At 38.7% G+C, this 12,901-nt stretch overlaps 1 protein-coding gene and 1 pseudogene across 1 annotated transcript in view; one reads left to right on the top strand and one right to left on the bottom strand.

Moving 5' to 3' along the window:
• APLP2 (amyloid beta precursor like protein 2) overlaps positions 1–12,901 on the bottom strand; it is a 70,071-nt gene that overhangs the window by 53,343 nt on the left and 3,827 nt on the right. The window lies entirely within an intron of this gene.
• On the top strand, positions 283–1,193 carry LOC103072124 (mitochondrial carrier homolog 2 pseudogene; annotated as a pseudogene).

Below are 12,901 nucleotides of genomic sequence, written 5' to 3' on the forward strand. Positions count from 1 at the left end.
ATAAATGACAGAATTAGAAGACTTATTTTTACATAAAACCCTGAAAAGATAGGCAAGTTCAAAGATATGCATGTTATTTGGGGGGGGCGGTTCTGCCACTAGAAAGCTAATAATTTATACAAATCTCAACTACTTCCAGTGTTTTAGGAAAAAATTATCCTTAAAAACTTAATTCTAGGTGCACCGCGGGCGGGCCAGTGAAACCAGCGGCGCTGGCACGTGATCCGGGACCAGCTTTGTCACTTGGTGGTTCCATCTGTCTGTCTGTCCATGGGTGCCATCATGGCGGACACAGCCAGTCAGGTGCTCCCGGGCTCTGGTCTCACCATCCTGTCCCAGCCACTCATGTACATGAAGGTGCTCATCCAGGTGGGATATGAGCCTCTTCCTCCAACAACAGAATGAAATATTTTGGGGGCAGCAATTTTATCAGCTTCCTGGTCTCTCATTATGCTCAGCACATTGCGAGCATCAGTGGGAAGCGTGGGCTGTTCACAGGCTTAACTCCAAGACTGTGTTCAGGGGTCCTTGGAACTGTGGTCCATGGTAAAGTTTTACAGCATTACCAGGAGTGTGACAAGGCTGAGGAGTCAGGATCTGGAAATGTACAGAAAGAAGTTTCATCTTCCTTTGACCGAGTTATCAAGGAGACAACTCTAGAGGTGATGGCTCATTCTGCTGCTACTCTCATCATACATCCCTTAGACGTGATCACTCTGAGATCTGTGGTACAATTCACTGGCAGAGAATCCAAGTACTGTGGACTTTGTGACTTCCTAGCAACTATCTATCGGGAAGAAGCCATCCTAGAATTTTTTGCGGGTCTTTTTCCTCGCCTCCTAGGTGACAGCATTTCTTTGTGGCTCTGTAACTCACTGGCCTACCTTGATAATACTTATGCACTGGAAGGTGGGGTTTCCACCATGAATGAAATGAAGAGTTATTCCCAAGCTGTCACAGGATTTTTTGCCAGTATGTTGACATATCCCTTTGTGCTTGTCTCTAATCTTATGGCTGTCAACAACCGTGGGCTTGCTGGTGGATGCCCTCCCTACTCCCCAGTATATTCTTCTTGGATAGACTGCTGGTGCATGCTACAAAAAGAGGGAAATATGAGCGGAGGAAATAGCTTGCTTTCCCGGAAGGTCCCCTATGAGAAGACTTACTGTTGTGACCTAAGAATGTTAATTTGAAGATGTGGGGCAGGGACAGTGACATTTCTATAGTCCCAGATGCACAAAATTATGGGAGAGAATGTTGATTTCTATACAGTGTGGTGCACATTTTTAATAATCATTTAATCTTGGGAAAATGGGGGAAAAAACCTTAATTCTATCACTTTATAAATATTCCTTAGTTCTTTCTACATAACTGAGCCCACTGTGTGTTCACCTAAGTTCAAAGAGTCTAGATCTAGAAAGCACCAAATAAGCACCAAATCCATCAAACCATGTGCTACTCAAAAATAAAATAAGGGCAAAATGCAGTAAAATATTCAAATTATGGTTCCAATACTGCTGCAAACATCCAACCACTGGCTGGCAGGCAGCATTCTCATGCAATAACTCAAAATATTTGTGCATCAGCTTAAGTACTCCAAATTCAGAGTATGGAAGGCAACTAAAAGTGGTGGAAATTGCATATTTAAAAATGCAGGGAGTTCAAATGCCCCAAACCATGAAGCGTGATTCAATTAAAAGTGATGCTGTAAAATATTTTAATGGCTTGGAAAGTTATTCAATATGTCAAAAGGCAGGAAAACAGCTTATAAACATATAAGGGGGAATCCATTCTTTCAAAAAACAAAGATGTCCAGAACACAGACTGGGAAAATTTTAAAGTTACTTACCTGGATGGTAAATTACAGTTAATTTCTTTCTGTTTTTTTGTTTTGTTTTGTTTGTTTTTTAGCTTTACCTGTGTTTTCTAGATTTTTCACAATGACCATATATTTTTTTCTTTAACACAGGATACACGCTAAGTCACCATAATAATCATCTGTAAAAAATCAATTTAGAATCTCAGTCTTTTTTAATGAAAGGCTGTAAGAAGTAGCAAATAGGTTCCTGAGATGATACACACTCAAGTCATAACGTACAATGACTGCAAATCTAAGTTCCATGACCTGACAGTGGTTTGGTAGTGGAGAAAGATGGAGAAATAACTCAGAAGAGTTTTCTCTTTACTTTTTGATTACTAAGAATCACGTACTGCAAATTTTTGCCTAAATGTTGACTGTTTGGTAACTTCTCCATAAACCTTTGGTGGCCCCATGCTGACCTGAGACATCCCTTCTCCAGGCCTCTGACCAGGCCATCTGTCCTATCAGCACAAACTTGAGAGCCAGTTCATCACTTACTGATTGTGACCTAGGTCAAGTTACTTAATCTGTCCACGCCTTGGTTCCTGTGTCTGTAAAACAGGGATAACCATAGTATGTGTCTCAGAAGGTAGTTCAAAGGTTTCAGTGAGTACATGTAAAACACTATACATACTAACTGTACCATAAATATAACTATCACTGTTACTATCACTCCAACCACCACCAGAATCTGCCACTCTATTCCTGCTTGTCTATTCTTCTTCCCCAGCTACCTAAAATAACACAGCTTCTCTCTATAAACTCCCAGTAGATATCTAATTTCAAGGGAATTAATTTCCAGTTATGGTCAACTAGGTAATTCAGACCAACCCTCCCGATGAGGACAGCTAGAAAAGCAACATAAAATAGTTTTCAAAAGCACTTAGTTAGAGACTTCCCCAGTGGTCCAGTGGTTAAGACTCTGTGCTCCCAATGCAGGGGGCCTGGGCTCGATCCCTGGTCAGGGAACTAGATCCCACGTGCCACAAATAAAGATCCCACGTGCCACAATGAAGATCCCACACTCGGCAACAAAGATCCCACGTGCGGCAACTAAGACTCAGCGCAGCCACATAAGTAAATATTTTTTAGTTAAAGGCAGTAGGGACCTAAAAAGACAGTGAAGATTTCCTAGGTCAGTAACCAGAGGAGGATGAAAGTCCAAGGAGATGAATATAGCTCACAGGGCTTTTTTCCTCTGGGGATGATGAAAGATCCTAAAGGGAGTAGCTGAGCAGTGCTTTTAACAGCCTGTAAGGACCAATGGGAAAGGGACTGGAGTCCAGGGGCAGGAGGGAGAGGAGAAAGGAAACACACTTGGAAATACACTAGTGGTTTGGAGTTGATACCCCAAGGCAGGCTGAACCTAGAAGGGTAATCCAGAATTGACAGGACTTCACAGAGACTGCAGCTCAACTTCCAATCCTCTCAATCCGTGAAATGAGAGATCCTGGATCTCTAGTTCATCAAACTCCAGGTAGAAGCAAATCAAACATTCTCTGGAGCATAACATTAGCCTAGGCCTTAAATTAATCTATAAGCATTTGTGTAAATAAAACGTATGGCTCACAATCAAAAATAACTTGACAAACAAGGAAACAAAATAACATGAATAAATAACCAGCAGAAACAGACAACAGGAAAAGATCCACAGGGACCCCAAACACAGGAATTACCAGACAGAGACTCCAAGTATACTTTTCATGTTCAAAGACACAAACGACAAAAATTGAGAATTTCATCTCTGATCTCGGAACAATTAAAAAAAACTATTTTAAATTATAAAACTGAAAACCACAACAACTAAAATTAAGAACTCAATGGATGGGACTTCATGGTAGACTAGATATAGCTGGAGAAATCATTAGTAAGCCAAAAGATGGGTCGAAAGAAAAGCTATCAAATGAGGCACGGAAAAACACACAGGACAGAGTAACAGTGTCTACGATGTTTGTTTTTGGAGTCCTAGAGAAAAGAGAAATAGGCAGAAGCAATATTTAAATACTTAAATACTTAGATAATGGCTGATAATTGCCTAAAACTGATGAAAGATATCAAACCACAGATTCAAGGAGCTGTACAAGCTGAAGACAGTCAGCTTTCCATATCCTCAGATTGTGTATACATGGATTCAAACTACTCAGGGGAAAAAAAATTCAGAAAATTCATAATAGCAAAACTCGAATTTGCCTCAGGCCAACTATTTACATAGCATTTACATTGCATTAGGTATTTTAAGTAATCTAGAGATGACTGCAAGTATACAGGAGGATATTTGACAGTTACATGCAAATACTAGAACCATTTCACATAAGAGACTTGAGCATCACAGATTTTGGTATTGGGGGTAGGGGTGTCCTGGAACCAATCCCCCAAGGATGGCAAGGGACTATACATTTTTAAAAAATCCAAACCTAGGTACATAGCAAAATTGCTGAAAATCAGATTCAAAGAGAACATCTACTAAGTAGTCAGAGATAAGGGACACATTATCTTCAAAGGAACAACAATCTGACAGTCAATTCCAATAAGCTATTGATAATACTGAACACCAAGATATTGACCAGGAATAGAATTAAGAATAAGATCTTTAAAATGATAAAAGAAATTCTATTCCCGATGAACCTATCTTGAAGAAAGACACTAAAACAGGTATTTGGTGAAAGAATATATGCCACCAGCCAACCTTAAGAAAATTCTAAACTGTGTTTTGGAAGACAAAAAATTATCCCAAAATGAAGGTCAGAGATACAAAAGGCAGGAAGAATAACAAAGAGAACATGTAAATCTAAATCAGAGGCTTTCAAACTCACTGCATCTTTGAATCACCGGAGGAGTTTGTTTGTTTTTTTTTACATCTTTATTGGAGTATAATTGCTTTACAATGCTGTGTTAGTTTCTGCTTTATAACAAAGTGAATCAGTTATACATATACATATGTTCCCATATCTCCTCCCTCTTGCCTCTCCCTCCCTCCCACCCTCCCTATCCCACCCATCCAGGTAGTCACAAAGCACCGAGCTGATCTCCCTGTGTTATGCGGCTGCTTCCCACTAGCTATCTATTTTATGTTTGGTAGTGTATATATGTCCATGCCACTCTCTCACTTTGTCACATATCCTCCCCATATCCCCCTCCCCATATCCTCAAGTCCATTCTCTAGTAGGTCTGTGTCTTTATTCCCGTCTTACCCCTAGGTTCTTTATGACATTTTTTCCCCTTATATTCCATATATATGTGTTAGCATACGGTATTTGTCTTTCTCCTTCTGACTTACTTCACTCTGTATGACAGATTCTAGGTCCATTCACCTCACTACAAATAACTCAATTTCGTTTCTTTTTATGGCTGAGTAATATTCCATTGTATATGTGTGCCACATCTTCTTTATCCATTCATCTGATGATGGACACTTAGGTTGTTTCCATCTCCTGGCTATTGTAAATAGAGCTGCAGTGAACATTTTGGTACATGACTCTTTTTGAATTATGGTTTTCTCAGGGTATATGCCCAGTAGTGGGATTGCTGGGTCATATGGTAGTTCTATTTTTAGTTTTTTAAGGAACCTCCATACTGTTCTCCATAGTGGCTGTACAAAAATATGGAACGCTTCATGAATTTGCATGTCATCCTTGCGCAGGGGCCATGCTAATCTTCTCTGTATTGTTCCAATTTTAGTATATGTGCTGCCAAAGCGAGCACTGGAGGAGTTTTTAAGAAACACTAATGCTTGACACCCTCCCACAAGAGACCCTGATGAAATCTGTCTGAATTGGAGTGCAGACAATCTGTGTTCTGTAAATGTTCCCCCAGATGATACCAGTGTGCCTCCAAAGTTCATAATCACTGATGTAAATTCATTTGACTGTATAAAACATGGCTTGTATGAGGTCTTCTGGGGTTTAAATGAAATTAACATACATAACAACAATGGCAAAAATGTTGAGAGGGGTTAAATAGAGTTAAAGTGTTCTAATAACCTACTAAGCAGGAGGAGGGCAAAAATACCAATTAATATAAGACAGTGATTAAGTGAAAGATATTGAAATGTCTAAAGTAACCACTAAAGGGAAAACAAAAGATTATACAAATATGTTCCAAAGTAATAGGAGAGAGAAGTAAAATAATAACCACCTCCAAAGGAGTTAAATAAGGGAATAAACATAGCAACCTAAATGTTCATTGATAAGTGAATGAATAAAAAAATTTGGTGTACACACACACACGAATATTATTTAGCTATGAAAAAGGATACCCTACCATTTGCAACAACAACATAACCCCCTTGAGGGGATTACGCTAAGTGAAATAAGTCAGACGGAGGAAGATAAATACTGTATAATCTCACTTATATGTGGACTCTAAAAACACTGAACTTGTAGATATAGAGAAAAGATCACTCACTGTCAGAGGTGGGAAGTGGGGGTTGAGGAGTGGAGGGCGGGCAAAATATGTGAAGATGGTCAAAAGGTACAAACTTCTAGTTATAATATAAATAAGTCCTGGGGATGTAATGTACAGCATGGTGACTATAATTAATAACACTGTATTGTATATTTTAAAGTTGCTAAGACAGTTAATCTTAAAAGTTCTCTGGCTTCCCTGGTGGCGCAGTGGTTGAGAGTCCGCCTGCCGATGCAGGGGACGCGGGTTTGTGCCCCTGTCTGGGGCATAAGAACCAGCAGAGCAAACAAAAAACACTAAATAAGAAGGTAGATGAAAACCCAAATACTTTAGCAATCACCTTAAATGTAAATGGACTAAATATTCCAGTAAAAGACAAACACTGTCTCCTAAGTTAACAAAAGGAAAAACAACCATAAACACATCTAAAACACAAGGATGGAAATAGTAGACAAAGTACTGATAAAGGCAAAAACCTTACTGGAGATAACAAGGGAAACTATAACTCTGAGAAGTCCAAGTCTTGAGGAATAGATAGCAATTTTAAATCTGTATGCACCTAATGACAGCCTCAAAATAAGCAAAGCAAAACTTGTCAGAATGACAAGGAGAAAAACAACTTTCCCCAAATCACAGTGGGAGATTTTTAACATACCTTTCTCAATAAAAGAAAAAAAGAAGATTTAAAAAATCATAAGAATAAAGATCAGAACAACATGAAAACAGCATGATCAGAATACATATAAAACTTTGGAAGTAACAACTACAGAATAAACATTTTCTCTATGCACACAACAAAAATTCTATCATAAACTAGGTCATAAAGCAAGTCTCAATAAATTTCAAAAAACTGAAATCATACAGACTAATTCTCTGACCACAATGCAGTTAACTTAGAAATAAACAGCAAAAAGACAACCAGATAATCTCCACATCCTTGGAAATTAAGAAATGTACTTCTAAATTACCTGTGGGTAAAAAAATTAAATCACAACGGAAAAATCTATTTTTCTACTTGAATGATAATGCAAATATTATATATCAAAACTTGCATGTCGTTTAATGGCACAAATTTGTAAACAGCAGATAAACTCTGGAGATCTAACATTCAGCACAGTGATTACAGTCAACAATACTGTTTTATAAAGTTCAAAGTTGCTAAAAGACTAGATCTTAATAGCTCTCACCACCAAAAAGAAATTATATTTATGTTTGATAGAGGTATTAGCAGCAATGGTACAATGGTAAACATACTGCAATATAAAAATGTATCAAATCAGAACACTGTACACCGTAAACTTACACAATGTTATATTCAATTATATCTCGTTTTTTTAAAATAAAAGGAAAGAAATAAAACTGTCACAATTCACAGAATATACTCAGAAATTTTCAAAATTACAGATAAATTATTAGAATTAGTACACACACAAGCTTAGCAAGACTGCTGAATACATGATTAATTTGAAAATATCAACTTCATTTCAACAACCACAACAAAATGACAACTTTAAGATGCCATTTACAATAGCATTTTAAAAAATCAAATATCTATATAGATAAATCTAACATAAGATGTACAAGATCTCTATGAAAAAAGCTATAAACACTGAGAGTAATTAGAGAGGACCTAAATAAAGGTATATGCCATGTTTCTGGGTTGGAAGACTCAGTATTGGAAAAATGTCTATTTTTCCCAATTCAACTACAGACTCAATGCAATCGAATCTAAATTCCAACAAGTGTTTTTGGCTAAATGTGGCAAATGTAAATGGAAAGAAAAGGGTTAAAGAATAGTCAAGACATTACTGAAGACAACCAAGGCAGAAGGGCTTGCTCTAGTAGTTATAAAACCTTATTATAGGGACTTCCCTGATGGCACAGTGGTTAAGAATCCGCCTGCCAATTCCAGGACATGGGTTCAAGCCCTGGTCCGGGAAGATCCCACATGCCACGGAGCAACTAACCCCGTGCGCCACAACTACTGAGCCTGCACTCTAGAGCCTGAGAGCCACAACTACTGAGCCCACGCGCCATAACTACTGAAGCCCGCGCTCCTAGAGCCTGTGCTCCACAACAAGAGAAGCCACCGCAATGAGAAGCCTGCGCACCGCAACAAAGAGTAGCCCCCGCTCGCCACAACTAGAGAAAGCCCGCACGCAACAACGAAGACCCAACGCAGCCAAAAAATATAAAAAAATAAATAAATAAAATGATTTAAAAAACAAAAAAACCTTATTATAAAGTACAGTCATTAAGACAGAGTGGACTTGGTACAGGGAGAGAGATCAATGGATTGGGAGAGCCCAGAAATAGACTCACCCATACAGAGATATTAATTAACAACAAAGGTGGCATGGGAGAACAGAAGGGAAAGGAGACCTTTACAATAAATGGTGCAAGTTGGATAGCCATACGGAAAAATAATAATAAGACCAATACTTCATATCTACACAACAATCAGTTCCAGGTAAACTGTAGCTCCAAATGTGACAGGCAAAACAAAAGGCCCCTAGTAGGCACCAGGAGAGTAACTATGTCCTCAGGGTGGGGAAAACTTCTCACGTGGGACACAAAAAGCACCTACCATAATTTAAAAAAATAAAACTGATAAATTAGACATTAAACTTAAGAACTTCCTCTAAAGACATCATTAAGAATAGCGTAAAAAGGCAAGCAGCAGAGAGGACAGTATTATCTCAATAGCCTCAAACCAGAAACATTCCAAATGTCCATCAACAGTACAACAAATTGTGTTTTCTTCATACACTGGAATACTATACAGCTGTGGAAGCAAGTGAACCACAGCTATGCTCATCAATTCAAATGACCCTCAAAAACATGTTCAGTGAAAGAAGCCAGATACTCAATATATACTGAAAGAGTCCATTTCTATAAAGCAAGAAAACAGGAAAAACTACAGTGTTTAGGGATGAACGCTTGGGTGGTAAAACTATAAAAAAGAAAAGCAAGACATAATCACCATAGAAGTCGGGATAATAGTTGGGGGAGAGGGAGGGGGATGGGGAAGTGGGGGACGGGAATGTTCTATTTCTTGACCTTCGCAGTGGTCACACGAGTATGTTTTATGAAAATACACTGAGCTATAACTTTTTCTCCTTTGTGTATTTAAATTTTTAAAAGCTCAAAAAATTCCAGGCTTGAGATGTGGGTGGAGAGGGCTGCAATGTTGCCTCGAGTGCTTGGCACCTTCATGAGCACAGGGCTACCCTTACTTTCAGTTCAAATATCTTAGCATTGTTACCTTCTAAAATCACCCTAATATGCTCGAACAATTAGCACTCTGCACTGATAAATATTTATTACAACTCTAAGAGCCTGGGTAAGTTTCCTTGGAATCCACAGAGATGAAAGGGGTCTCTCTCAACACGAAAACACGAGTGGGAATGCTGAATTCCCAACTCAAGGTAAGAGTTACTTTTGGAAAGGAAGGTTGATGGGATGGGGGAAAGTTCAAAGGAGGCCTAACAATGTTTTATTTCTCTACTGATGATGTTTTAGTTGTTTAAAAAAAAAAAAACCAGGCTAAAGCAAATACAGAAAGTGCTAAAATTTAACAAAACTGGGTGGTGGATATGAGTATCTTTTATATATTTACTATACTATGTTGGTCATATTCATAATTAAAGCGTCCTATACTCTTCACACTCTTACTGGCTCATTTCTCCAGGTAAAAATTCTGCTTCAGCCTAGGTAAGTCATCTATTTAGCCTTCCAGAGCCAATATATAAAAATTTGACAAGCTTACATTCTTCACCGACACTAAATCCCATGTTTTCTTCTTCTCTAGGCTAATTACCTCCCTTACAAATTTTCACATACTTCTCCATTCCTGCCTTTCTGTTCTGGATGGCAATATCCCTCAAAAGGACGTGCTGAGATCCTGATAAATCACCTGAGAGGTTCCTTTGAGGTCTCAATTTCACTGGCAAACTTTTAACTCACAGATCATTTAGGTAAGAATAAATTCATTCTTTTTCTTTCCAGCCAGCTTAGCTATATAACCTCCCAAACAGATAATGACCTGGTAGCAGACGTTGGGTTGCTATCTACCCAACATCCACAGCCCGCTTTTCCAACAGAACCCAGTGTGCAGTCTAAGCCTATCACAGCACCACCATCCCTTCCCCACCCATGACTGGTGTGGCTGGAAGCACCTGATATAATTCTGTACAGTAAGACTTGAGGGGTCTTGCGCTGATGTGCTCTGAGAAAGCCCCACAATCCCCTGGATGTTATCAAATCAAAGCACGTGCTCTGAAACTGCAACAGCCATTCTGCAGCCACAGGAGGCATGAGGCTGAGGAAGGCAGAGTAGAAAGGTTGTGCTGAGCTGTTCAATTAACCCACACCACAGGTGCCCCACTCCAAATGCTGATGACTTTTTTCTGGACCACAATCTTATTCCAGTCATATCGGTTACTGTGTCAGCCTCTGCCTAATAGTTTGTCTATCAACTAGGCCAATGATCATAAATCTGGTGCCAGTAACCTTTTCTCTTCCAAATAATCCCATACACTGATTTTAGTAAGATTCCCAAGTGGTCACCGTTTCTTTCCTTAAAATTTGTTATCAGAATACAAAGATAGGGACTTCCCTCGTGGCGCAGTGGTTAAGAATCCGCCTACCAATGCAGGGGACACGGGTTCCAGCCCTGGTGCAGGAAGATCCCACATGCCGCGGAGCAACTAAGCCCCGTGCGCCACAAATACTGAGCCCACGTGCCGCAACTACTGAAGCCCGCGCGCCTGGAGCCCGTGCTCCGCAACAAGAGAAGCCACCGCAATGAGATGCCCGCGCACCGCAAAGAAGAGTAGCCCTCGCTCGCCGCAACTAGAGGAAGCCCTCGCGCAGCAACAAAGACCCAACGCAGCCAAAAAAAAAAAAGAGAGAACTTGCATGTTATATTAAAAAGCATGAGACGTTTTTTAAAACCTATGGAAAATGTAAAAAGGCAAAGTCCCCTGTAATTACATCCTTCAAAGATAACCACTCTTAGCAGTTTGGCATATATTGATTCATGATAATATTACAACATCTATGAAATTAGTTTCTTTTAAAGAAAATATTCACATCAGGTTTTTTGATAGTGGAGAAAACAGGTAGACCGGAGTAAAAAGAAATCTGCAACCAAAACACCCTGATATAGAAGAAAGAGCGCACGACAGACTCAGAATACGACAGACCAACTTTCACCCTGGCCCTGCTGCACTGCCTTGAACCCTCCGCCTCACCTGACTCCCATTTTAGGTATGGATACGAATACCTACTTCACCAGACTTTTGGGGGCTTACATAAGATAATGTCCCCAAATGAGTTCTGTTGGCTTTTTGTTTACTGGAGTTTGTTTTTCTCTACCTGCACATAAAAATCCCCTGGGGAGCCTGTGACAATGAGAATCCCAGATATCCTCAATGAGAATCTCTGGGGATAGGGCCTGGAAATCACATCATGCAAGTGCACTGCAGAGGAAAAGGCCCTACGCACAGTTGCTTTTATTACTGCACTGTTTAGCATCTAACACAGAACCTGGTAGCAGTGTTCAACAAACACTAGTGGGATGAATAACAAATGAAAAGTTGTATTTTAAAAATAGATTATAGTTATGTTTCAAAAAATTTCATTAAAAAAAGCCTTATGATGCTTATGTAAGAAAATTTCTCTCAGCAATAAAGTAGTTATTAGTTGTACTTGATACAAAGGACTGGAACTTGTTTCTATTTGAATGCGCCTACATGGTTCACTTTCCATCCTAGGACATAAATCAAGGTACACTATACGAAATTTAATTAAGAGTCAAGGTAATCTAGTTTATCTCACTAAAACAACAACTCATGAAGATTGGATTATGGGCGATTTTGAATTCTAAAATGGCCTCCCTCCACAGACTTCACAGTTACTGTACAAAAATTTATCCCTACTTTTTATCACACAGAAAACTATTTTCTTTCAGTAGTTCATTTTAGAACAATTCAAAATACTAATTGTTAGGTACAAGCTTCAATACGCAATTTATGTGTCACTTTGATAAAATGTATGTACCTGAGAGCTCTAGGAGGATACACACCACACCAAAACGTTTACAGTGAGATTTCCCTGGACAACACAATCTCAGATTATTTTTCATTTCTTATTGTTCAAATGCATTTTAAATTTTTACAATGAATATGCACTCCCTATATAATTTTTCTTATTTAAAAAAAAATGCAAAAGCCCAAGAATTCACTAAGAGAAATATAATTAAGGAATCCTGAAAGGTTTTTAAGTTTTGATTTTCCAGAGTTGAAACAATATCAGAGAAGTTAAAAGTATGATTTTTATATTTGGAAAAAAATTAACCCTTCACATATTATTGCCAAGAATTCTAAAGCTCTTTAACAAACAAACAAACAAAAAACATGTTTTCAAATGCTATGAAGGACATTATTGGTTCAACTGGCAAAATGGAATACAGACAGCAGACTTGATCAAAGTATTGTATCAAAGTTAAATTTCTTTAAGCTGATAACTGTACTAAGCTTATGTAGGACAACTTCCTTGGTTCTTAGGAAATACTCACTGAAGTTTTCAGGGGTAGAGGGACATGATGTATGCAAACTGCTCTCAAAACGGTTC

Source organism: Lipotes vexillifer, unplaced genomic scaffold (genome assembly GCF_000442215.2).
Source record: "Lipotes vexillifer unplaced genomic scaffold, Lipotes_vexillifer_v1.1 scaffold583, whole genome shotgun sequence".
Taxonomy (NCBI): Eukaryota; Metazoa; Chordata; class Mammalia; order Artiodactyla; family Lipotidae; genus Lipotes; species Lipotes vexillifer.